This window comes from Pleurodeles waltl, chromosome 11 (assembly GCF_031143425.1).
Source record: "Pleurodeles waltl isolate 20211129_DDA chromosome 11, aPleWal1.hap1.20221129, whole genome shotgun sequence".
NCBI classification, from domain to species: domain Eukaryota; kingdom Metazoa; phylum Chordata; class Amphibia; order Caudata; family Salamandridae; genus Pleurodeles; species Pleurodeles waltl.
Genome location: NC_090450.1, coordinates 265,385,684 through 265,413,497, shown reverse-complemented (window position 1 = coordinate 265,413,497; position 27,814 = coordinate 265,385,684).

Below are 27,814 nucleotides of genomic sequence, written 5' to 3'. Positions count from 1 at the left end.
ATGCTTGTACCCCTGACTACTACTATGGTGCACCATATTTTAAATATGGTGCACACATGGTGGGGTTAAGGGGGGACTAAGGCGCACAAGAAAAGTGGTCCTGCACTAACTGCAGTGCCACTTTTCATAAATCTGCCCCTTAATTTTTCACAATTTTGTTAAGATTATTTAAGTATCTTTATGGGATGTTAATATTGTCCCGCGTTTTCTTAGGAATTGGCCTGATAATGAGAGACTATCTCGTAAACAATTGTCAACGAAACTGATGATCTTGTTATGTTTCCTATCTTCTAGACGAGTCTCAGATGTTAAAGCTTTGGATTTATCAGGTAGAGTATTTACTCCTGACGGAATATCTTTTTCCGTTACCAGACGTACTAAGACTTCATCAAAATGTATTTCTTATCCATCATTTCCGCATAATTAAAAACTTTGTGCTGTTCAATGTATAAAAGCTTATGAAGATTGTACACATGAATTAAGACAGAATGTTTCTGGTCAGTTGTTAATTTCCTTGCAGAAGCCTTTTCGGCCGGTCATTGCAGCAATTTTGGGTCAAATGGTTATTGTCAGAAGCAGGTATAGATGTAAACATATTTGGAGCTCATTCTGTTAGAGGAGCTATGGCTTCCAAAGCTTTTTCAACAGGAGCTAGATACATAGATATTATGGCAGCAGCAGACTGGTCAAATGATTCTACTTTCAAAGTATTTGATCATAAATCTATTGTTGATGTTGTATCTGATATGGTGAATAGACTTTAAACTAGCATAACCCGAAACCTCTGTTCCTGCCATAGAATTACAAATTTTCTAGCTATTGCGTCAAGAACTTTAGATTCTATTAAGGACACAGAGGCGAAGATTATCCCACCTGTTGTAGATATTTGTTAGACATGCTTTGCATAATATGTCTGTTATTTATTGATAGAATATGAATATTAACAATAGTTAATAAAGACCCACCCAATGTTTATATGTAGATATTAGTTGTTTGATTTCTTCTGCAGGGGCACTGCTTCTTGAATTCTTCGGTTCTGTTATGGATCGAGTGGCCGTTATGCTTTGGTCGAAGTAGCCGGATGGAGTGATTGAGACGGTGCTCCACATTTTTAAGAGACACTTCAGAAGACCAGTTTTCTGAAAGTTCTTATTGACTCTTAATGTTTGGTTGTCGTAAAGAAAGTGGAAGGACTGTAGCATTTATGCTGTTTATATTGACAGTAAAGAGCCATGATTGGTTGACTCAGTGTTCATGGGATTTGTAGTTTAAAGTTTTGTAATATTTCTTGGCTGCTGTTTTGTCAGTAAATGAAAGAGAAAGCATAATCCGAAGCCTCCGGTCCTGACAGAGAATCCCAAAATTGGCACTAAGGCACCATTATAGCCATTTTACGTAATATTTACTTTTATATTACATGTTTATTTTGGGGTAGCTTGCTTAAAAAGCAGTTTTCTTAGAAGTGGCGCTAACAGTGGGTAGTTATTGGAATTTAAATGTTTAGGGTTTGTTTACTTTTTATGAATATATTATTGACAGAAAAAAAGACAAGTGTGATGGTAATTGAATGTATGTGATTATGTGAAAGTTTACTGTATAACTTTGCATTTACTTGATTTGTCACATAATTTGCAGAATTTGCCAAATTTCACATAATGTAATGATTCTTTCTTTCTCAAATGGATTAATATAATACTGCTAGAGAAAGTGCAGCATGATTGTTTGCTTTCTGTTAGAGAATTTAGATAACCTTGCCACATAGTTTGGTCCTGCATGCCACATAGCCCAAGTAGCCCTGACAATGGTAAAGACCTACAGAGTGTTTTACGGGTTGTTTTATGATTATGAAATCCATATATTTATGGGGAATTGTGGAATATTTTCCATATTTCCACATACCCAGTGAAATATAGGTTTTTATACCACTACATGGTGTACAGTAAAATAACCCAATCAGGTACTGTATCTGCGTATAATGCATAACGGTGCAGGCCATTAGGAGCGCATGACGTTCCCATCTAGGGAACAGGCGTGGATGACCAGTGTCCAGTTCACGCATGGCCAGAAGCCATTATACCTGCCATGGTTGAGCAGGCCTTGCGCTCGGTTCCCAATTGGTTTTCTATAGTCAATATAGCAGAAAACGACTGAATCATGTAAGTTCAAAATAGACTTCAAGAAAAAAACTGGTTTTGGTTTGTTATAAACCGAGTCTACATTTGTAAAAGAGAGAGTGTTGAAATTGTTCTCTACAAGATGCAGCTAACAATTGGCGTTGATTGGAAGTAAAATGCTCAGATCTTGTTTACCCTCCACAAGTTGATTGTTAATTAAACAATGTACAATGATAAAACTCTGATGGAGCGTCATAAAACATACAGAGACCCATTAATTATTTTTCATATTTCAGTAGGACCCATTAATTTTTTTCGATAATTCATGGGTCCTTGTGAAAGATGTGTTTGTGTCTGGCAATAAGAAGAAATGGTCAGAACCTGCAGAAGGACAAATGAAAGTTCCTACTGTCCACGTTATGAGCCAGTCCCCGGTACACATGAGTCCCTGTGGTTGAGATGTGTACTTGTAAGTGCTACCTCCTTCAGGACACTTTTCAGTAGTCTCCCACTTGGAACTGCAGTAATAATGATAAGGCTTCTAGCAGGACTTTGAGAGGTACAGTGTTCGGATGTGCTTTGAGCTCTTAGCTACAGCTTCATGCCCTCTGTAGGAAGTTGGCTCTGTATGTACTATTTCAAAGTAAGAAATAGCATGCACAGAGTTTATGGGTTCCCCTTAGAGGAAAGATAGTGGCAAAAAGAGATAATACTAATGCTCTATTTTGTGGTAGTGTGGTCGAGCAGTAGGCTTATCAGAGGGTAGTGTTAAGCATTTGTTGTACACACACAGGCAATAAATGAGGAACATACACTCAAAGACAATTCCAGGCCAATAGCTTTTTATATAGAAAAATATATTTTCTTAGTTTATTTTAAGAACCACAGGTTCAAGATTTACAAACAATACTTTAAATGAAAGGTATTTCACTTAGGAACTTTAGGAACTTTGAAATAGCAAAATAGCATATACAGTTTTCACACAAATGGCAATATGCTATTTTAAAACTGGACACTGCAATTTTCAACAGTTCCTGGGGGAGGTAAGTGTTTGTTAGTTTTGCAGGTAAGTAAACCACCTACAGGGATTAAAGTTGGGTCCAAGGTAGCCCACCGTTGGGGGTTCAGAGCAACCCCAAAGTTACCACACCAGCAGCTCAGGGCCGGTCAGGTGCAGAGGTCAAAGTGGTGCTCAAAACGCATAGGCTTCAATCGAGAAGGGGGTGCCCCGGTTCCAGTCTGCCAGCAGGTAAGTACCTGCGTCTTCGGAGGGCAGACCAGGGGGGTTTTGTAGGGCACCGGGGGGGACACAAGTCAGCACAAAAAGTACACCCTCAGCGGCACGGGGGCAGCCGGGTGCAGTGTCCATACAGGTGTCGGGTTTGCAATGGAGTTCAATGGGAGACCTAGGGTTCTCTTCAGCGATGCAGGCAGGCAAGGGGGGGTCTCCTCGGGGTAGCCACCACCTGGGCAAGGGAGAGCGCCACCTGGGGGTCGCTCCTGCACTGGAGGTCGGATCCTTCAGGTCCTGGGGGCTGGGGGTGCAGTGTCCTTACCAGGCGTCGGGTTTTTAGAAGCAGGCAGTCGCGGTCAAGGGGAGCCTCTGGATTCCCTTTGCAGGCGTCGCTGTGGGGACTCAGGGGGGTCAACTCTGGCTACTCACAGGCTCGCAGTCGCCGGGGAGTCCTCCCTGTAGCGTTGGTTTTCCACAAGACGAGCTGGGGGCGTCGGGTGCAGAGTGCAAAGTCTCACGCTTCCGGCAGGAAACGTGTGTTCTTTCAAAGTTGCTTCTTTGTTGCAAAGATGCTTCTTCCTTGGAGCAGAGCGGCTGTCCTCGGGAGTTCTTGGTCCTTTTAGATGCAGGGTAGTCCTCTGAGGCTTCAGAGGTCGCGGACCCTGTGGAACGCGTCGCTGTAACAGTTCTTTTGAAGTGGGGAGACAGGCCGGTAGAGCTGGGGCCAAAGTAGTTGGTGTCTCCGTCTTCTCTGCAGGTTTTTCAGCTCAGCAGTCCTTCTTCGTCTTAGGTTGCAGGAATCTATCTTGCTGTGTTCTGGGAGCCCCTAAATACTCGATTTAGGGGTGTGTTTTGGTCTAGGGGGTTAGTAGCCAATGGCTACTAACCCTGAGGGTGGATACACCCTCTTTGTGCCTCCTCCCTGAGGTGAGGGGGCACATCCCTAATCCTATTGGGGGAATCCTCCATCTGCAAGATGGAGTATTTCTAAAAGTCAGAGTCACCCCAGCTCAGGACACCTTAGGGGCTGTCCTGACTGGCCAGTGACTCCTCCTTGTTTTTCTCACTATCTCCTCCGGCCTTGCCGCCAAAAGTGGGGCCGTGGGCGGAGGGGGCGGGCAACTCCACTAGCTGGAGGGCCCTGGGGTGCTGTAACAAAGGGGGTGAGCCTTTGAGGCTCACCGCCAGGTGTTACAGTGCCTGCAGGGGGAGGTGAGAAGCACCTCCACCCAGTACAGGCTTTGTTACTAGCCACAGAGTGACAAAGGCACTCTCCCCATGTGGCCAGAAACATGTCTGGTGTGTGGCAGGCTGCTAAAACTAGTCAGCCCACACTGGTATTCGGATATGGTTTCAGGGGGCATCTCTAAGATGCCCTCTGGGGTGTATTTTACAATAAAATGTACACTGGCATCATTGTGCATTTATTGTGCTGAGAAGTTTGATACCAAACTTCTCAGTTTTCAATGTAGCCATTATGGTGCTGTGGAGTTCGTGCATGACAAACTCCCAGACCATATACTCTTATGGCTACCCTGGTAAGGTTTTGCTTAGACACTGTAGGGGCATAGTGCTCATGCACTTATGCCCTCGCCTATGGTATAGTGCACCCTGCCTTAGGGCTGTAAGGCCTGCTAGAGGGGTGACTTACCTATACCTATAGGCAGTGTTAGGTTGGCATGGCACCCTGAAGGGAGTGCCATGTCGACTTAGTCATTTTATCCCCACCAGCACACACAATCTGGCAAGCAGTGTGTCTGTGCTGAGTGAGGGGTCCCCAGGGTGGCATAAGACATGCTGCAGCCCTTAGAGACCTTCCCTGGCATCAGGGCCCTTGGTACCAGGGGTACCAGTTACAATGGACTTACCTGGATGCCAGAATGTGCCAATTGAGGAAACAAAGGTACAGGTTAGGGAAAGAATACTGGTGCTGGGGCCTGGATAGCAGGTCTCACCACACTTTCAAGTCATAACTTGGCATCAGCAAAGGCAAAAAGTCAGGGGGTAACCATGCCAAGGAGGCATTTCCTTACACCCTCCATCATTGTAGAATGACCACTGTTGTCATCACTTTATAAAGCATGCGTATAGAGTATGCATGTTCTGGGGGCGCTTGGTCTATAAACAAAATAAACTACCTCTTGGCAGAGTCATATCAGAACTATCGGCAGAAACTGTGAGTTAGCTTTCAATACCAGTGAGGACTTTAACTTTTACATGTGTTTTCAAGTGCGCTGTTTTCTAGGGATGAGTGGTGAACTCCGCTCTTCTCGCAGAGTTTGCAGAGATTTTCCCTCTCCGCTCTCTGCTTAGGGCAAAGATTAGTAAGATTTCTCAGTGGGGGCGGTCGTGGATGGTTGCTACTGCTCACGGTGAGAAATCTTCGATTTGCATTGAGGAAGCTGTCGCTCAAGTAGAAAATCTACTTGAGCGGCAGAAAAGAAGAAGAGCCCTCATGCACTGTGAGTGGTGCTGTTCGCACTGATTTCACAACAGGGGACAAACACCCAGCACTAAAAATCAGCACGAGCAGTGTGACCTAACACACTCCACAGATTCGCGCAACTCTGCGTAGCGTAGCAGAGTTTTTTGGTCACTTCATGGAGTTCCACGTAGCGGAACTCCACGAACTCTGCCCGGACCTTCTTTTACTCTTCTCTATTCTTAGCGTCCTTTTTTGTATTTATATTTTTTCTTCACTGCACTTTTTCACTTTCCCACCTATCCCCATTCTCATATGTTTTTTTTTTTTTTATGTTTCCCGCCACTTAGCTTGGTGGGAAGAAAACACATTTTTCTGCAGTTTCTTGTTAATCAAGATTTTTTCACTGTGGAAAGCATTTAAAGAAGATAACACCATTAAAGTGTTTTCTTTCAATATTTTCTTCCTTTGACTTTTTTAAGATCATATGACTGCACACATTTTAAAGCGTATAAGACGGTCATTCAGCGGCCACTGTTTCTTTAGTCCTTTTTTATGTCTGTTTTCTAACCCCTGATGTGCCCCACTCATAACAATAAGTTAAACCTGTACGATTCCATCTATTCTCTATTTATGAAGTGTGTTTCCTCAAGTGCCCACTGATCATCGGGTTGAGGCCATTCCCAAGGGCTTAGGGGATAGGAACAACAATCCAATATCTGGAGTTGTGGTAAGACTCATTGTTCACGTTGGTTCAATATTGTCCTGTTAATTTCAACTGGAGATCATGGCTGCAGCGAAAGGACGAATGTAGACGTGGCTATGATTGCTCCTTCTGGAGGTCTGATAACAAGAGGTGTGACCAGTGGCAGCCTCTGCTAGGGATGGCCAGAGGTGCGGAGCGTTGGGTGGTGGGGGGATAATAATTTATTTTTTTAAAACACCAGTGCTGCTGGATGCCGCCTTGGTGCTCCGCTGCTGCAGTGCTTCTCTGTTCCCCTCCCTACACATGCCAGACGCTTCTCTCATTCTGTAGCACAGCATGAGAGAAGCACCAGGATGGGCCTGACTGGGCTGAAATGCCACTCAGGGAGAGCGTGGGAGTCTTTGCTTGGTATCCATCCGACTGTAAAGCACAGCTGGGTGGAGATTTCTAAGTGTGCATGTAAGTTTGGCTGGCCTTGGATGGCTGGCCAAACTGACCACCACCAATGCTCGGCCCCCCTTGTGACGTGGGAGTGGCTGGCCCCGTCCCGTCCTCCGTAAGCAGAAAAATAAAATGATAATAAAATACTTTTATCATTATTTTATTTTTCTGCCTCTCTGCAGTGGGGCGACGCCGGGCGTGCCCTCTTCTTGACTGGGATGCAAAGCAGAGACTAATTTGAGGATACGTCTGCTACAGAATAGATGGCTTTGAGGCAATGGTGTAGGATCGAGTCTCTTTCTTGGTCTAATCTTTTTTTGTCAAACTGGTTTTACAATTGGTTGTTGAGATTTAACAATTGGCTTATGTATATGGGAGCAATCTCTAAAAGATTATTGTTTTTATAATTTTTTTAGGTAACTATTATACTTATTAAGGATGTTAAGAATTATATTCAAATAAACTCAATTTGGTGAACCTTAGGGTAAGGCGACAAAGAGATACCTGCAATCTGTGAGTCAATCAATCATGTTCAGTGACAAGCAAAAACAGATGTAGAAAATCAGCTTCATAAGGTTGACGACTGAGGGGCATATTTCGCAATGCAGTGCAAGAACGACGCAAATGAAAAATGGCTAAGCAAGGCCACCTTGCGTGGCCATATATACATTTTTAGTAATGTAATGCTGCATAAATCCATTCTGCTGGATTTGTCTGCGCCAGGGAGGCATTTCCTTGGGTGCTGTGTGGGTTTTCTTACCCAACATCCATAAATTTTTATGCATTTCCAGATTTACAGAGGACAGGTAAAAGTGGGAATGCAGCAAAAAGATACACTTCCCCAGGTGAGGCGTAACAAGGAGAAATATCTTTATTTCTCCTTGTTTTTTTCTCTTTCTATGCATGCTGTATTCTGCAGCACATAAAGACAGAAGAAAAAGCCTCAGGGGATTTTTTTGTGCAGGAAGGTACCCCTTCCTGCACAAAAACAATCCTGCATGCAACACAGGCGCCCTTGCACCATGGTGAAAGGGGTCCTGCATTGGCGCTAAGCAGTCCATTCCGCACCAGCGCAACAGAAAGGACAGGAATGCACAGTATTGCCATTGCTGGCTTTTCCCTGGCGCGCACCAAGGGGTTTTGCTGCACTGCGTGGCTTGGCCATAAATATGATCCTGTGTCTACTTTCTGATTTACAGGCAGTAATCAATGTGAATAGACGGATGAGTTTAACTGTGAAACATCTTTCTGAACTGAGTTAGGGTCCAGACATGGGGTGTTGCCTATTTCCACCCGCAGCCTATCCCCTCCTCCGACCTGCACCGTCTTTTACCTCCATTCTTTGTGCCCTATTCACTGCACGTGTTCTCTTTCATTCATTTTTATATTGCGTTGCTTTCTTCTCCTGCCCAGATTCCAGGAAGCAGAAAAGGGGATCCGAGGGATAGATTTTTATGCCAGCTCCGTGGATCAATGCGTTCACTGTAGCATTGTCTAAAATCCAATAAATCTTCGATTTTCTGGTAATGCACAGCATTTCCAGAAATTAGCGGCTGAAATCTGTGCCAATAATAATAAGGAGAGAAGGCCAGCCGAGGGGATCGCCAGGATAGTCTGCAAGGCCGAGGTTAGAGGCCGCCTGCTATTTCTGAGAGGCTCCACGCTGCTTTCTTCGTCCTGACTCAGAGCACGTGCACAGCAGCGGAAGTTACCTTAAGAACGTATTACCCTGTATTTCTTCAATTCACGCTTCTGCCTGGCCTTGATCCAAACTGTCGAACAGACACCTGTTTCTGAATGCAGAGGAATGAAAACCAATGTCTTTATATGTGGCCGAATGAGCTATTCAATAATGAAGTGTCTACACAGAAAATGCAGAATTAGTCGAAAGGAATTACGGGCCTGATTTAGAGTATGGCAACCAGTCTGTTGGTCCGACAGGGTAGCGGAGAGTGGACTCTGCTCCCATAATTAGAGGTTTCATCCTGCCAGGTAGCTATCCTTCATCCGTTCTGTGGCACCTCCCTTGCTGCAGATCTGCTGAGGGCACTGAAGGCACTGAAATTTTGCTGAGCGGGTGCCAGGATTCAATCCACTAGCGAAACAAAGGCCCCCACAGCCCACGGGGTGGGGGGGAGAGGTTCACATGGGCCCTCAGCAAAATACACTGTGCACGGGCAGCAGACACCTGGCTTAAGAGCTCCTGGCTGGGTTGGGGGAGCCTCCATGTACTTTGCAGTTGACCTCTGATGACGCGGAAACGAAGGTTTTACATTTATTAGAGCATAAACGTAGTGCCGCAATAATCAAGTGTGACTTTAACCGAACTAATAAAGATTGTACGGGGACAAATGTGCCCTCAGAGTAGTTCGCCAACATTTATAAGCGTGCTTTATATAACGTGATGTATTAGAATTGTACTAATCTGACATAACCGTAAACGTGTGCCATGATTTGCTTGTTTGAAATGTTTTAACTTAGCATAACTTTAGTGGAGGCTTCGGCCTAGTTGCCTTGTCTCACGGTTTAGATGCTCGTGTTTTTCTAATGTGCTAATAAAACGTGTATTCTTGCTTGAAGCTGTACTTTTCCAGTGAGATCGGTTCACATGCTTATCTTTAAGGTTTCGTGCCAGCCTGGCATCTTCTTCTTTGCTCCAAGGTCAATCTGCAGGTGCAGACAATGGAAGCTCTGAAAGTGAGTTAATTGGTAAAATATGTTGCAACTTACGTTCCCGACTCCAAGGATAATGTATGCCTAGGTAGAAGCTTGTGACTTGTTGTTTTTGATTGGACAATTTGAAGCCAACCTATGAACCCTCCAATGGAAGACCCTACTGGATTTGAACTGTTGTCTATTTAAACCTGGTGCACAAGAAGAAAGCAGCCATTACCCGCTATTAGCCATTAGACATTAGCCAGCGGCCATTACCCGCCATTTGCAGGACATTGCAGCCATTATGGCCCATCTTGCCGACTTCGTCATTTTGCCATCTTCTACGATGCCAATTGATGTTCGACGCCATTTTGAATGAGACTTTGATGCTTTCTCTAATCGAGAGAAAGAGACTTTAAGTAATTCTCGCCCTAGAGACTTTAACTTCGATTTGTCCCTTTGCATGAAGTAGTAGTTTTGTCCTTTTATCTTGCCGCTGTGAGGCAATTGCCCCGTCCACCCTGCCCCTTTGCCCCCGTCCCATGCTGATCGAAGCGGTACCTGTGAGACGAAGACTTCCTTGAATGCTGATTGAATTTGGTAAATATGAAAGGAAAATGTACAATTGCATTGTGTTTCTTTTTAGGTAACCAACTGCTGATTTTTGATAAGAGCCCTAGTTAGGAGTTTTCCAAATCAATGTTGCTAAATTGTTTTTGCATGAAGTCCCACATGCCGATGCTAATTTGAGGTTAGATGAGGATTCATTTGTTGCACGATGCAATCTGAGACCTTGTTATGCTGACTAATGTATGCAATTAGCCCATTACAGATTATAGTTTTAGTGGTTTGCGTTGCTATTATCGAATGCATTGTTATTCAAATGCTGCATAGATTGCATCTTTTTCGCCGTTATGGACAGCTATTAATGTTCATTTACATATATCATTTGGTGTTGAGACACATTTATATCGTGCTAGCTTTGTTAATATAGGGAAATAAATTCATTAACTTTGAATGAACTGGTGTGGTTATTCATGACCGAAAGGTCATGGTTCGCCGAAATGTTTTCTGGATTAATTGTGAAGTGTTATGTTGATCAGGGCATTGCTTATGTTCGTTATTGATTATTGATTTGATTAATTGACTAATCTCGGGTGAAGAGAGCCCCACTTGGTCAAAAGATTAATCGACCCAAGAGCGTCCAAATACAGGTAATTTATTAGGTCGGAACGCTCTATCAGTAGATGGTAGCAGAGGACGGTTACGCCCTTTGGGACCCCACTCGAGAGGACGGTTACGCCCTTTGGGACCCCACTCGAGAGGTAACGGGTTTCGCCCTTTGGGACCCCACTCGAGAGGTAACGGTTGCGCTCTTTGAGACCCCACTCGAGAGGTATATGGTGTTGAATTAGATTTTTCTTGGGTAAAACAGATTGAGAGAATGATGATGCCCTAAGTCCCCCGCGACTTTCCCGGGATCTCGGAGCTTGCGAATGGAGAGAATGGAGGTGTGAAATCGGCGTTGGCGGTACTAGTGACGGTATGAGTGAAGTCAGGGTTTTGCACTTGCACAGCTTATTGCCGCAGATTGTTTGAAAAGGTTGCGAGGATTTTAGAGAATAGCGGAGGTGCGACTCCGAGTGTGAGAGTAGGGAAGTCGTCGAACTTCATGTGCATGTGGCGCTTTGTGCAGAAAAAGGTCCACGTGGTTGTTGTTGTTGAGACGGGCCCTGCGAGGTCAAGAGACTCCGGAGTATGTTGAAAAGTGTATGAGACACTTGTTTTATGTTGTGGTCTGGTCGGTTTAATAGGTTGACCGGGCGTGGTCAACGAGTCGGTACGTGTGTTAAGGGAGTGAAAGAAAACTTCGACTTCGGGCTTTGACAAATTCTAAGTGCACTAGAATAGATCACTGACAAGTTGAGAGCAGAGTCTGCGGGTCAGATTTGCTTGCGAAAGTGGGGACCGAGAAAGATGGAATAACTGCCGAGGCTAGTGAAAAATCCCTAAGGTCCTGAAGCGATTGTGTTACCCTTCCTGTAGTAAACCGACAGATCTGTTTTATTATTATTTGGTTGCTCGCGATACATGCCAGAAGTTGTTACGAGAGGAGCTGAGTGAAGGAGGACTAGCCGCGAGGCTTTGTCAGCCGCAGTGTGTGTGAGTGTGACGTCACTAGGAGCCGCGCTGGGATAGGTTGGTTGCAGAGAAGGGTCGCGCACGGATTGGACGCAGTCCGTGGGGCTCGATTGGAAGGGGAAAGGCAAGCGAAGAGTATTCCGGGAATTAAAGTCACTTATTGATTACAAACTTTGTGAAATAAAAGACGAGAAAATGAAATTTTTTAAAGCATTAAAGAGTGCGATGAAGGGGGAGTCTTACATTAAAGCGAGCGTAGGAGAGGAGACGCCACCCGAAGGTACACCAGCTTACATTGTAATGGAGGAAAAGGGGGTAGCTCCGTGCCTTTGGCTAAAGCAATGGCACAAGCTGACAGAGAAACATGGGAGCGTAGCGTTCCCGATCCATGGGACATTCAATATAAGGATCCTAGAGAATTTGAGATTCGCGATGTACGACATGAAGGTACCTCCAAGGCCAGCACAGTTTGAGGCTCTAGCGATTTGGGAACTAATGGCTAGACAGCAACAGCAAAAGAAGTTCGAGACCAGGATAAGAAAGGTAGAAAAGACACTAGCGGACGCTAGGTGGGATAATGCACAGAAGGTGTGGAGGTCAGATATATTGCAGGGGATAAAATTGTTTCCTGCAATTGCTAAGGAAGGAGAGGCGACAGGCAAGAAAGCTACCTGTAAGACAAACAGGAGGTGTTCCAAAGATAGAGAGGACGAGGAAAAGTTAAGGAGAGAAGACGAGTCAGAGGATGAGGAGTTCATCATGCAATTGCTGAACGACCGTCCACCACCTTATGCAGAGAGTGAACAAGGTCCAAGTACCAGTTCTGCCCCTCCGGCACCGGTACAGAATAATGAAACTCCGAATTCAGAAACGCCATCGGGATCTAAGGACCCGAGTTTACTGTTCACCCCGCAGATACCGCAGGTTAGGAGAATATATCCAGATGTGCCTATATTGAAAACAGCAGAAAATTATCAGCCGCAGGTCCCAAGGTACTACAGCAGTGACAACAGTACGGGAATGATTCTAGATCCAACCGTAATGGGAGTACAGAATGGTCGCAACCCAACATTGGCACAAGCTGAATCAACCCAGATTTTGATGCCTCAAAAGCAGATGCAGGGGGGGACCGCACATGCTCAGATGACGGGGAGTCAGACGGGCATGCCGGCAATGATGACCCATAGTGTGGGAATGAACATGCCTCAGAACATGGGGAATGGACAGAACCCAGATGCGATATCCCTACCCATTACTGTAGGTCCACCGGTACCTTTGTACATTCAGCCTAACTCAGGTATGAGCGGTCAAGGATCAATGGTGCAGAGTGGGACGGAAAGGAGGTGCATAGAAAACACTCCAGAGACAACTCCGATAGCGGCTCAGCCAACTGGATCTGGGTCCTTGATGGAGTTTAGTCCCATATGTGCTCAGTCAACAGTGGTGAGGTCGAGTCCCCCACTGATGATACCGCTATCATCAAACACTGAAAAGTTGCCGCAACCATCAATGGCAGTCGATGTGAATGCTACACTGATGGGGTTGAATGCGCAACAACTGACACAGTGGTTCAACAGTCTGAATTCCACACAAAGCTCAGCCAGTGGGAAGGGAGAAGACTATCTGAATAGGGTAAGGTTGAACATGGAAGTAGAAGAATTGGTGGAAGGGACTATGGGTTTGAATAGGTTAGAGTCCTACTCGGAAGAAGAGCTGAGGTATCTATGTCCCAGGATTACGAGAGAAGTGAACAAGGTACATAGAAGGTTGCAAGAAATAGCTGACAAAAACGGGGTTGAGATAGACAAGACAAAACACTTGAGCAGGAGCTATAGATTGGATTTCGGGACCACAGACTTTGAACACATGAGATCAGCAGGCATGAAAACGCACCTTAGAGAATTGCTGCAGAGTGCACAAGTGTGGAGGTGCTTAGACAAATGGGAAAGCAGATGGGCAAAGAAAAAGGAAAAGAGGAAAGACAGTGTCCCAGAGCACAAGGAGAAAAGACCACAGAGTAGTGATGCAATAACTATGTTACCAATGAGGGAGACAGCAGGGGGAAAATTAATACATGTACCGTGGCACAGAAGCGACATTCAGTCTTTTACGGATGATTTTCCCAAACTGAGAGAGAAACCGATTGAATGGTATCAACAGACTGATAGGTTTGTGAAGCTTGCAAAATGTCTTTGGGAAGACCTGAACACCCTCTTTGAGATTGTGGTTCCGGCAGATTTGTGGGAAGATTGCAAAAGGGCTGTAGGTTGGCCGACAAGTGAACCAGAGAGAGACAGGGATACGGGTGCACCATCACCTATGGTAATGAGCTTGTACTATAAGGTGATTGAGCATTTGAAGACGAAGGTTGCCGCGAAAAATGTGGATTGGCAGAAGATTGATCGAACTGCCCAAGAGGCTAAAGAGTCGATTCATGGTTACTATGAGAGGTTGTTGAAGGCGTTCAAGAACTACAGTGGCACGGAAACAATAGAGGCGAAGGACATGCTTCATTTTGTGTTTAGATTCGTGGAAGGGCTGAGACCAGAGATAAGTCAGATGATAAAGACGCATTTGATTTGTTGGCAGTCGAAACCTATTGATGAGGTGTTGAATTATGCGAAATACTGTAGCGACGAAATTGAAGTGAAACAGAAAAGGTTGAAAGAGAAAGTGATGGTGATGCAGCTTAAAGCAGCTCAGACAGGTCTGCAAGGGTTGCAAGGGTTCAAACAGCAGATACCGCAGCCGCAGCCGCAGGGAAATATGGTGTTTCAGCCACAGGCAAGAGGCAGAGGCAGAGGAGGCTTTGGGAGTAATGGTCCGGATTTGAACACTGTTACAATTCCGAATGGTGTGCAGGCAATGAAAAGGGTGATGCCGTGTCACGTGTGCGGAATTGTCGGGCATTGGAAACGCGAGTGCCCGATGGTGGTGCAGGAAGGTGCAGGTGTTGGTCAGCAAAACAATGATGTCAATGCATTCCAGACAATGAGGGGACCGAAAATGAGAGGTCCAAACCCAAATTTTCAGACCATAAATCAGCTGCAGGGATTACAGCCCATGCAGCCGCAGCAGATGCCCCGTATGCAGATGACGCAAATGCAGCCAATGCAACAGCAGTTTCCCATGGTACCTAATCAGCAAATGCAAATACCTTTGGCACCAGTGAGTCAGCAGCAAGTGATGGTTCCTCCACAGGTCTCGGGTCAGGTGATGAATACAAATGGCAACGTACAACAGTTCCCATTACACAGTGAGAATGGAATAAACAATGTATGGGAGAGTGAAAGTTCAGATGAGGAGGGAAATTGTGTGCTTGCAGCATCCTTGGAAGTTGATCAAAAGGGTCCATATGTGGAGGGAAGAGTTATGGGTCATTGTGTTTCATTCTTGGTTGACACAGGAGCCACACGTTCAACTGTTAGGATCATTGAAGTACCAAATTTGCCACTCTCAGGGAGAACAGTTCAAGTAGTGGGAGTAGCAAACAGGCACCTGACGAACCCAATCACAGATCCAGTACCAGTCAGAATTGGTAACTATCAAGGGTTACATAATTTTGTGGTATGTGACTCAAGCCCGATAGCACTGTTAGGGAGAGACCTATTGTGCAAATTGGGATGTTCGATTATGTGTTCGCACGATGGAATTAGAATTCAGACGAGCAGTGATGGGGAAGAAGAGGACAGTGTAGAAGGGGATGAGATGGAAACTGTCGATGAAGAATATCCTCTGATTAACCTTTTTCCGATGATAACTGAAGCAGATATTCCAGCTGAATTACGGGAAACAGTCGGAAAGGAAGTGTGGGATATGACAGGAAAAGAGGTGGGATTGGTGAAAGGAGTGGAACCAGTGAAAGTGACCGTAAAACCCAATGTAACCTTTCCCCAGACCCCACAATACCACATGGCACAAGACACCCTCATGAAAGTCGCCCAACTCATTGACGAGTTTGTAAAACAGGGAGTACTGAAAGAAGTGTTAAGCAGTCCATGTAATTCACCAATCATGGGACTAATAAAGCCGAGTGGAAAGGTCCGAATTGTGCAGGACTTGAGGAAAATAAATGACATCGTAATTAAATGCTGCCCTGTAGTACCGAATCCAGCTGTGATAATGTTTCAAGTCCCTTGCGATGCCGAGTGGTTCTCAGTCATCGACTTGTCACAAGCATTCTTTTCGGTGCCTCTTCATGAGGACAGCCAATTTCTCTTTTGTTTCAAATTCTTAGACAGAGTTTACAGTTGGTGTCGAATTCCTCAAGGGTTTTCGGAGTCACCGTCAATTTTCAATCAGATTCTAAAGAAAGACTTGGAAGCGTTAGAATTGCCATTCGAGTCAACCCTAGTACAGTACATTGATGACTTACTGATTGCATCTAAGACAGAAAGTGGCTGCACAGCCGACACCATTGCTCTACTGAACCATTTGGGAAGGAATGGACACAAGGTGTCTCCTTCAAAGTTGCAGTTCTGTCAGAAGAAGGTGAAATACTTGGGTCATCAAATAGAGAAAGGGTCACGGAGAATAATGAAGGAAAGAATAACAAGTGTACTTCAAATGAGTCCACCAAAGACGAGGAGGGAGGTGAGGAAGTTTTTGGGGATGGTGAGCTACTGTCGCCAGTGGATTCCCAACTTCTCAACTCTAGCAAAGCCTTTACTGAAACTGACCCAGAAGGATGCCTTGGATGAAATTGAGCTGAAAGGAGATGAGATGGATGCTTTTATTGAATTGAAAGAATGCATGTGCAGGGCTCCAGCTTTAGGTATGCCTGATTACACAAAGCCTTTCACATTGTTTTGTCATGAACGTGATGCATGTTCTTTGTCTGTCTTGACCCAAGCCCATGGTGGCATAAACAGACCAGTAGCGTATTTTTCAGCTACTTTGGATCCGGTCGCAGCAGCACTTCCAGGGTGTTTGCGCGCCGTAGCAGCAGTTGGTATCAGCCTCACTCAGAGTGAAGGAATAGTGATGGGACACCCATTAACAGTCATGGTCCCTCACTCAGTTGAGATACTTTTGACCCGCTCCCGAACGCAACACATGACTGGAGCAAGACTCACAAGGTATGAAACAATAATTCTGGGCTCACCGAATGTGCAGCTGAAAAGGTGCACTACGTTGAATCCAGCAACCTTGCTTCCCGGTGAAAATGCTGAAATTGAGAACGCTGAAGACGTCGAGCACGACTGCCTTCAGGTGACTGAATTTTGCACAAAACCCCGACCTGACATTAAGGATACTAAGCTTGATGAAAATGACCAAATTGTTTTTGTTGATGGGTCATGTTTAAGAGATGCATTGGGAATATTGAAAGCAGGATATGCTGTATGTACTGTAACAGGTGTCTTGGAAGCATCCTGGCTTCAAGGAGTCTATTCCGCACAAGTAGCAGAACTTGTAGCCCTTACAAGGGCATGCCAACTGTCTACATTGATGAAGGTTACCATTTACACTGATAGTCAGTACGGGTTTGGAATTGTGCACGACTTTGGGCAACTATGGTCACAGAGAGGTTTCCTGACCTCTTCAGGGTCCCCAGTGAAAAACAGGGAGAGAATAAGGGAATTGTTACACGCCATTCAGATGCCAGCCGAAATTGCAGTGGTAAAGTGTAGTGCTCATACAAAAGGACAGGACTATGTTTCCCTGGGAAATGCATATGCGGATCAAGTCGCAAGATTTTGTGCCTTGAACTGTATATTGCTCAGGGATGAATGGAATTTGATAAGTGAACCAGAACTCGAACCAGCTGAAGCATTTGCCTTGAAGGTCGTGGATACAATGGATGAACTAAAAGCATTACAGAATAGCATCAGGGAGGATGAAAGAGTTTCCTGGATTAAGTCACAATGTACAAAGAGACCAGATGAGTTATGGGTTTCAAATGAAGGAAAATTTGTTTTACCAAATTGTCTCTTATCGCAGCTACCGCGGTTCTATCATGGGCAGGCTCACCTAGGGAGAGATGCCATGATAAGATTGTTCAAAACTGATTGGTTTAACCCCAGATTCCGTCAAGTTGCAGAAGCAGTTTGCCATCGTTGTGTCATTTGTCAGCAGATGAACCCAGGAAAGGGAACGGTTGTGAACGTGAGCCACATTGGCAGGGCGGGTGGCCCGTTCAGCAGAATGCAGATGGACTTTATTGAGATGCCTGTGCATGGAGGTCTGAAGTATGTGTTGGTGATTGTGTGCATTTTTAGTCACTGGATTGAAGCATACCCCACACGTAGAAATGACAGCCTTACAGTTGCAAAACTATTGTTGAGGGAGTTGATACCACGTTTCGGATTCCCGATCTCTTTAGAATCAGATAGAGGAAGTCACTTCAATAACGAGATGATAAAGTTACTTTGCGCAGCGCTGAACATTGAGCAAAAACTGCATTGTAGCTATCGCCCTGAAGCCTCAGGACTGGTGGAACAAATGAATGGTACACTGAAATCAAGAATGGCGAAAATATGTGCATCGACAAATTTGAAATGGCCTGACGCATTGCCTTTGGTGTTAATGTCAATGAGAAACACCCCTGACAGAAAGACTGGATTGTCCCCGCACGAAATTCTCATGGGCAGGGCCATGAGACTTCCTGCAGTTCCCGCAAACGCGCTTTTGAATATTACAGATGATATGGTGTTAGACTACTGCAAAGGTCTGGCTGACGTGGTTCGCTCTTTCTCTCACCAGGTGGAAGCAACCACCTTGTCACCGATCCAAGGTCCAGGACACACACTGAAAGCAGGTGACTGGGTCGTGATAAAGAAGCACGTGAGGAAGTCGTGTCTGGAACCCCGTTGGAAAGGCCCTTTCCAAGTGATCCTGACGACCACTACCGCTGTGAAGTGTGCGGGAGTTCCCAACTGGATTCACGCCAGTCATACAAAGAAGGTGTTGTGTCCCACAGATGAGGAAGTTGAAGCGCTGAAACTGCCAGCACCTGATAACAAAGTGCCGAGCGCTGAGACAGAACAAAACAGAACTAGGAGCGAACAGGCAGAAATAGAAGAGAGAGAAATATTCTCTGAGGACGAAACAATCGATTCACTTGGGGAAGACCAAGGAGAAACCTCAGACAGCGACGAAGCAGCTGAAGGTAACAAAGAGCCTGAAGCAGCTGAAGGTAACAAAGAGCCTGAAGCAGCTGAAGGTAACAAAGAGCCTGAAGCAGCTGAAAGTGACAAAGAGCCTGAAGAAAGTAACGGTGACAAAGGGCTCGAAAGAGGTGAAGAAGCAGGAGAGCCTGATCAGAGGAGGGCTTTCCCAGAAGCAGACGGTACAGAAAAAGAAAAGAAAAACCTGATTGACTCCCCAGAAGGAGGGGACGAAGCAGAACAGAATGAAACTGTTCAAACTTCTTCAGAAGAGATCGCAGGTCCATCAAGTGGACACAGTGCAAAGAGAAGACCAAGTATATCACCAGTAAAACTAAGAACTAGAGAAACGTTGAACGACAGTAAAGGGCCAAGAGTGAAAGAGAAAAGAAAGGAAGTGTCTGTCGTGGTACCAACATCAAGTGAAGAAAAAGACTTGGCCAAAGAGGAAAGTACCAGTGAGGCAGAATCAAAGAGAGATGCAAAATTTAAAAGGAAAAGGATACCAAACAGGAGATATTCCGGTCCAGAATGGGCATATGTAGTCAATGACGATTGGACCGACGAATTTGTATCTCTTAGCCTCGAGAACGAAGAAGAAGAGATACCAATAGAAAAGAAAAGTTTTATGGACACTATTGACTGAAAGAAAAAAAAAAAAAAAAAAAAAAACTGATAAATGACATTGCTCGCTATAATCTAACGTGATACAACCAGCTGAGACATTGCTAAACTGGATGAGACATTTGCTAACTTGATAAGACTTTGATAACCTGATTGACTCTTAAACCCGATTTGAGACAACGTTGCTAACTGATAAAAGACTGAGTTATTGCCGAATTGAGACAAATGCTGCTAACCGATAAGTGACTGGGCTCTGTGAACATTGCGCTCGTTCAGCTTTGTAACTAATTGCTAAATCGTTTCCTTTTATAGGTGCTTCTAGCTCTCTGATTCTATACAGATCATGACTAAGTACGCTACACAAAACAGTAGAGTGAAATATTGTAAATATGCGTGTATAGGCTTGATAACTGCATGTGTACTAATAATAATGGCAATAGTGCTTGCAACGCGTGGTAAGGGTGAGAATGAGAAAATTGATGCTTCTACTTCTGCTCCTGTTACTGTCACTGAACTAACTGCATTGAAAAGATTAGAATTAGATGAGAGACACTTGCATGATAAGAAGGAACTTTCGTATAATGTTTTCTATCGCCTACTAACTGAATATGTTGAGACTATGGATGCGAAAGATTGTTATGTGTGTACACAGATACCGACATCGGTAACGGAAGGGGTGACTTATCACCACATGCCTCTTACATATGGGATTACATGTAGTTTAGTAACTTCTAGATTTTATGGTCAAACTAACATACAGTATTTTTAATCAAATTATGATGTTACCTTTGCATATGTTCCTATAATAACGCAACTAAGCCAGATTGCTAAAGATTGGGATGCTAAAATAATGAGGGAATTTTTCGAGCCAATGCAACCTTTTGAAACAGCTCACGCTCATAGGGAAAACCTTACCTGCTCGCTCTCAGCAGTAGAAATAAGCTTTTTAGATCGCACAGATGATAAAAGGGCACAAATGAATGCGAAATTAGAAAAAGAGCTAAGTAAGAGGACTTCAGTAGATAATTATGCTTTTGCCGCAATAAAAACACAAGGGAGAATAGCTTTAGACGCTTGGCATGTAGGGAAATTTTGTATATATCGTGGTGAATCTTATTATGATAACATTTTCGTGGGAGCGAGTGAATGTAAACATACGTTTATCTTTAAGACCAAATGGACATTCATGCTGAACGGACTTGACCCTGTCATACCTGGTGTATATTACATTTGTGGGCATAATGCCTATTATCGTCTTCCAAAAGGATGGTGGGGGAGATGTTATTTGGGTATAGTGTTCCCAAAGGTTTATCAACTGGATGACCTATCGGTGATTCCAAAGACGTCTGGATCTCATCGTATCCAGAAAAGAGAGACCGCAGCTGCTGTGGTAGGAGATATATTTGGAGCCATGATTCCTTCATTGGGAGTTGTGTTGAATTCCATCAAAATAAGAAAGTTGTCTACTATAGTGGATAACATGTTGACAAAGTTTTCAGGTGCTATAATCCTGATGGATGCTGAACTTGCAGCAGAAAGAGCTATGACTCTTCAAAACAGGCTTGCCCTAGACATTCTTTTAGCAAAGGATGGCGGCGTTTGCAAAATGCTTGGTGCGCGTCACTGTTGCACGTATATACCAGACAACAGTGTGAAAATTAAAACAATGCTTGCAAATCTAACAAAAGAGAGTGCAGACTTGAAGGAATTGAAAGAACCAGGAGTGTGGGAGAAGGTTGGAAAGGGAGTTGCTTCAGTGGGAAATTGGCTTGGTGGCATTTGGAATGGAATATTACTAAAAATAATACAGGGAATACTAATAGTACTAATTTGCATCTTTGGGATTTGGGGACTAAAGAGGGGAATACTAATGATCATGGCAACAATTAAAAGAAGGAAGGAAGAGAAAATGATGAAAAGAATGGCAGAAGAATACAAGGCAAGAACAAGGGGAACTAAAAGGCAAAGAGAACTGACAGAATTTTAATGGAATAAAATTTGTGGGAATAGTTTTGTGTGATGACAAATAGTCATCAGAGGAGGGATTGATGACGCGGAAACGAAGGTTTTACATTTATTAGAGCATAAACGTAGTGCCGCAATAATCAAGTGTGACTTTAACCGAACTAATAAAGATTGTACAGGGACAAATGTGCCCTCAGAGTAGTTCGCCAACATTTATAAGCGTGCTTTATATAACGTGATGTATTAGAATTGTACTAATCTGACATAACTGTAAACGTGTGCCATGATTTGCTTGTTTGAAATGTTTTAACTTAGCATAACTTTAGTGGAGGCTTCGGCCTAGTTGCCTTGTCTCACGGTTTAGATGCTCGTGTTTTTCTAATGTGCTAATAAAACGTGTATTCTTGCTTGAAGCTGTACTTTTCCAGTGAGATCGGTTCACATGCTTATCTTTAAGGTTTCGTGCCAGCCTGGCATCTTCTTCTTTGCTCCAAGGTCAATCTGCAGGTGCAGACAATGGAAGCTCTGAAAGTGAGTTAATTGGTAAAATATGTTGCAACTTACGTTCCCGACTCCAAGGATAATGTATGCCTAGGTAGAAGCTTGTGACTTGTTGTTTTTGATTGGACAATTTGAAGCCAACCTATGAACCCTCCAATGGAAGACCCTACTGGACTTGAACTGTTGTCTATTTAAACCTGGTGCACAAGAAGAAAGCAGCCATTACCCGCTATTAGCCATTAGACATTAGCCAGCGGCCATTACCCGCCATTTGCAGGACATTGCAGCCATTATGGCCCATCTTGCCGACTTCGTCATTTTGCCATCTTCTACGATGCCAATTGATGTTCGACGCCATTTTGAATGAGACTTTGATGCTTTCTCTAATCGAGAGAAAGAGACTTTAAGTAATTCTCGCCCTAGAGACTTTAACTTCGATTTGTCCCTTTGCATTAAGTAGTAGTTTTGTCCTTTTATCTTGCCGCTGTGAGGCAATTGCCCCGTCCACCCTGCCCCTTTGCCCCCGTCCCATGCTGATCGAAGCGGTACCTGTGAGACGAAGACTTCCTTGAATGCTGATTGAATCTGGTAAATATGAAAGGAAAATGTACAATTGCATTGTGTTTCTTTTTAGGTAACCAACTGCTGATTTTTGATAAGAGCCCTAGTTAGGAGTTTTCCAAATCAATGTTGCTAAATTGTTTTTGCATGAAGTCCCACATGCCGATGCTAATTTGAGGTTAGATGAGGATTCATTTGTTGCACGATGCAATTTGAGACCTTGTTATGCTGACTAATGTATGCAATTAGCCCATTACAGATTATAGTTTTAGTGGTTTGCGTTGCTATTATCGAATGCATTGTTATTCAAATGCTGCATAGATTGCATCTTTTTCGCTGTTATGGACAGCTATTAATGTTCATTTACATATATCATTTGGTGTTGAGACACATTTATATTGTGCTAGCTTTGTTAATATAGGGAAATAAATTCATTAACTTTGAATGAACTGGTGTGGTTATTCATGACCGAAAGGTCATGGTTCGCCGAAATGTTTTCTGGATTAATTGTGAAGTGTTATGTTGATCAGGGCATTGCTTATGTTCGTTATTGATTATTGATTTGATTAATTGACTAATCTCGGGTGAAGAGAGCCCCACTTGGTCAAAAGATTCATCGACCCAAGAGCGTCCAAATACAGGTAATTTATTAGGTCGGAACGCTCTATCACCTCCCTCAAGTTTCGTTATGCCACTGGTTCAATGGACTCACCCAATAAAGCTTTTTCTTTATCAGAAGCAAATTCCCAAAGCAGGGATTTGTTATTGAAAGATATAAAAGTAATATCTGACAAGATGAAGTTTTCTCTCTGTGCATGGGGGAGTGAGGTAATTTCTTGGATTTTATGTTCGGACCCTCAGGTTTTCCCTGGAAGTTCGTGGTGCCAGTGCAAACTCCCTATCAGAAACATAGTGTTCCCCATGAATGTAAATAGAGCACGAGACAGTGGCGTAACATTAGCCCCCGCGGTGTGTGGGGCTCCCCGAGCTCCAGAGGGACCCCTCAGCGGCAGCAGTCATGCACCATGCACTGGCTGGCACTGTGTACGGGTGTGTACACTGTGTACTGTGCATGTCCCTGCGCTGAGAGCTCCTGATTGGGTGGGGTGTGCGGGCTGAAGGGGCCTCCTCCATGTACTTTGCAGGAGGAGGGCTCATGTTTGGTTATGCCACTGGTACGAAAAGCATTCGTTTGGCAGACCAGGCATCTGCCAGGTTTTTGATGGAGTACCCATCCACAAAGCCTAAGACATAAGATACCCGCACTCGAGGTGGGCAAGGTAGCAAATTAGTTGGATAGGTGTGCCACAGGTGAGTCAAGAATCTCGCTTTAATCTAAAAGCCAGAACACTAGGGCTGAGTGGAATTTAAATGACGCTGCCATTATTTGCAGAAATTCTGGAATTTAATGTTATGCTTGTTACCAAAATGATACCACACCATCTAAGTACGTGCTATTCATGTGCAAAAAATTTCAGCGTGTGCACAGGAGTAACACAAATGGCCAGAACACAATTATTACTTGCACCACTTGTGTTTTAACACGCTAGGTCGGTGTAAGGCTAATATAGTGCTAAGTGACGGATTTGTATTTTGTTTAATGATGTGCGCAATTTTGCTTAATTTTCTCTCAATTTTTCTCACAATTTTGTGTAATTTCGCAAAAGCATATTGTGCAAATTTCACACATCCGGCAGAGCAGTAACCGAGCCATGTACATATTTGGCATGTTGCAACAGACGTCATGTAAACCTGTGATAAAGCCTTTTTAAAACAGAAAACGTATTTCTTGAGCAATTGAAAGTGTATAACTTCAGTACATTGGATTTTGTCTCTACATTAGGGGATATTTATGAGAAGTAGTTGCTTCTAAACATGAACTTAGATACATGAATGAGCTCCACCCTACCATAAAGAGATCAATCACACTTTAAATCAAGCTGAGACAATATTTTTTTTTAGAAAAAAGTGTAAAGTTAATTTAGAGAAGGCAGAACACTATTTTTATGTTGATATCACAAACAGATTTTCAGGAACCACTCATCACTGATTTGAGGGTTGAGCTCATTTGTACAGCTCGTAGCTCCTTTTGTATATAAGGAGCTGTGTTAGAGAGTGAATTGGACAATGATTCTGATTTAAATTATGGCAGGCAATCAGCCGGTCCACCTGGGCAGAAGAGAATGCACTCTTCTAACCTGGTGAAGGACTGACCTCCATTCTTAAGAGATCTCCTACCGGAAGAGGGAAAGTTCTGTGCCTTCAGAAGAGCTTCCATTTCTACAGCTCCAGCGAAGGCACTGAGGCCCATATTTATACTTTTTGATGCAAATCAGCGCTTGGGCAGATTTGCGTCAAAAAGTTTACCGCCGGCTATGCCATTCCAATGCTCCAGCTGGGCACCTTATTTATGGAATGCCGTTAGTCGGTGCTGCAGCCTGGTTAGCATCAAAATAAATGACGGTAACCGGGAAGCAGAAGCGAAGGGAAGACACAGGATTGTGCACCAAAGAATGGTGCAAGTCAGGTTAGAGTCATAAATATTGTCTCTAACCTGACTTGCGCCATTTTTTTAAGCACAACCCCCATGAAAATGACTCCTGCCTTAGCAAAGACAGAATTCAGGCCCCCCTGCCCAATGGCCATGCCCAGGGGACTTCTGGCATATTTCAGTCGCGGCTCGCACTTCATGGAAGGGGCAGGGCGGTGCAGGAGGGTGGGGGGCTCCGGTATGATTAAAAATGAATTAAATAAAAAAAAAAAAGACACTTACCTTTCTTCTCGCCGCACTGCTCCTCTCTCCCTCGTCGCTCCAGGTAGGCACAGGCTCCCATACTGACACTCTTCAGAGCAGCATCAGGATTAGCTGGGAGTGCCCAGCCAGGGCTCTCCCAGGCAGACCGGGAGCCTGTGCAGGCTCTCTCCAGCCAGGCAACTGTGTTGATGAGAGAGACTTGTGTGCATGTGTGTTTGGCCAGCCCGAGACAGCAGGCCAAACACACATGTGCACCCCCCCTCACTCCTTGTCACCCCGTGGCCCTGCCCCTTTACTAGGAAATGATAATAAACAGCGTTTATTATTGTTTTCCTGTAAAGGTTTCCCTATAAAGGTTTGCAGCTGCTGACGGGGCGGCAACAAGGAACTAGCTCATCAGCTCCGTTGCATCAGTTTCCTTGCGCTGCCATGCCCCCCTAACTATACCATGGTAGTGGCGCTGTACTAGCACCAAAAATGTTGGCCCTAGTCCAGCAAATCTCAGGTAGGCACATGGGATATAGCACTAGTGGTAGATAAAGCCTGCTCTGGGCAGGCATTAAAAAATGACGCCAGAATGGCACAGTGAATTTTGCACCATTTTTTTGGGCCTTCCTGGTGGGGGGGATGTCTCCCTTGCATACATTATACCTGGTGCAAGTATAATGTAGCACAAGGGTACACAAAGTGGCGCAATGGTACCATTGCGCCACTTTGTGAATACAGTGCAGGGTGAGAGCCTGTTTAGCACTGCCATAGCATAGAAAAAATGGTGCTAGGCGGGACTAAGGGGCGCAAGAGGCTTGTTAATATGCCCCTTAAACCACCTGCTCAGCGAAGTTGCTTGTTTTACACAAAATATACTTTTGGGAGGAGTTCGTTATTAAAAAACAAAAAACAAAAAATGTCCCTGACACGCGAGGAGATTTGTCTCAACACGTGGTGGTAATTTCTTTGGTTTTCTGTTTGGAACCTGTCCCTAATTGTCCAACAAAAAAGTACATCGGATGTTCCCCATCCAATTGTGTAGATGATGTGAGGGACCTTTATTGACAGTGACAGGTTTCTGCTGACAAAGCCAGCTGTGCCGGGCAAAACATGCTGCTTCCCCTGACCATAAATAAAGTGGGAGAACTGCGAGTTTAGCAGACGGCACATCCGCTACATTTTTGACAGTGTACCCCTTATGCCAAACCCTAAATCAGGTCCAGAGCCTGTAATGTTAGGCTGGTTATATTTTGGAAAAAAATGTCTTTCCTCTGACAAAGGTGGTCGGTATGAGAGGCAGACATTCATCCTAAGCCAGCCTCCAATCTTTCTTGGCTCGTCCTGCTATAATCAGTAAAAGTTTAAGAATATAGGAGTTATAGCCAGTTCTGAGACTGAGATGTGGAGAGGGTGGATATGAATTGCTAAAATTAGAATGACGCCAAACATATTGCCCTTGGTAACGTTTTTTTCTCTTTATTTGCCACAGCTGGTGGTAAATATCGATGACATGAGTGTTGTATTCATTGTGTGAGGTATATACCCCATTTTTCAGTTTTTCCTCCAAAAAGGACAATTATATGGGGCCTAGGTGTTTTCTACATCAAATTCCACACGAATGGGAATTCACTGCAGATTTTTCTCTTGTACATTTCTGCAGATTTGACCTGCTGATATTTACCAGTTGAAAACTATAGTGGTGCAGTCATCAGATTATAACTCAGTATTACAATTACAGATATCAGGACCTTAAAATCCAACTATATCTTGAAGGATTGGTGAGTACTGCAGGAAATCAGAGGTTTTAGCATTGATTATCTTATATTTTGCAACATGTTTTCCCTACTCATTTTTTCAGAGCGGTTTTTATTGCAGAAAGGTAGTAGGGAAGTTATCAGATGTGGGTATTTTTCTGCACGACATGTAATGCCGGTGTGTGCGGGAATTGTAGTTAAAACATAACTCTGAAGGAAACCCCCCAAGAATGTTTATCGTCCTTACCTTTCCCTTGCTCAGCTCCACTCACCTGTGAAGGAATGGTACTCAGGCTATGGACTTGCATATAAAATATATTTGAGTATTCTGCAAGGTACATGATTCAAATTTAGAAATAGTGCAATGAGCCCAGGGGCATCACATAATTTTTAGGTTTTACCTGCAAGGCAGGTGCTTACGCACTGTGGTTGTGAAGTCTTTTGTGTTCAAGAAAAAATTCTTAAAATGGCTTAAATCCCACCCAATACTTACCTGAACTTACAATTTGTCCATTCTATTGTCACTCAACTGTACTTGCTTCGCATTGACCAGCATGTTGTGCATGCCATCGTCTGCATTCACTTCTTGCTCTTCCAGCTGTGCTTTTGCCATAGAGTGGAGCTTTGATCAAGTACTCCTTCCGGTCACTGAAATTGGCTGCAGAGATTGTCCTTCCACTGACTGCTCACTTGCCAGGTACTAATTTTATAATAATTCCTAACAGCCTCTTCACAAGAGTGTATGTTTTTGTCATCTTTCTGCACATTTTTGGCGCAAACATGATCAAAGGTATTGTAGTGCTTTACTTCTTTCACTTGCTCCTACACAGTCCATACGAGTGCATG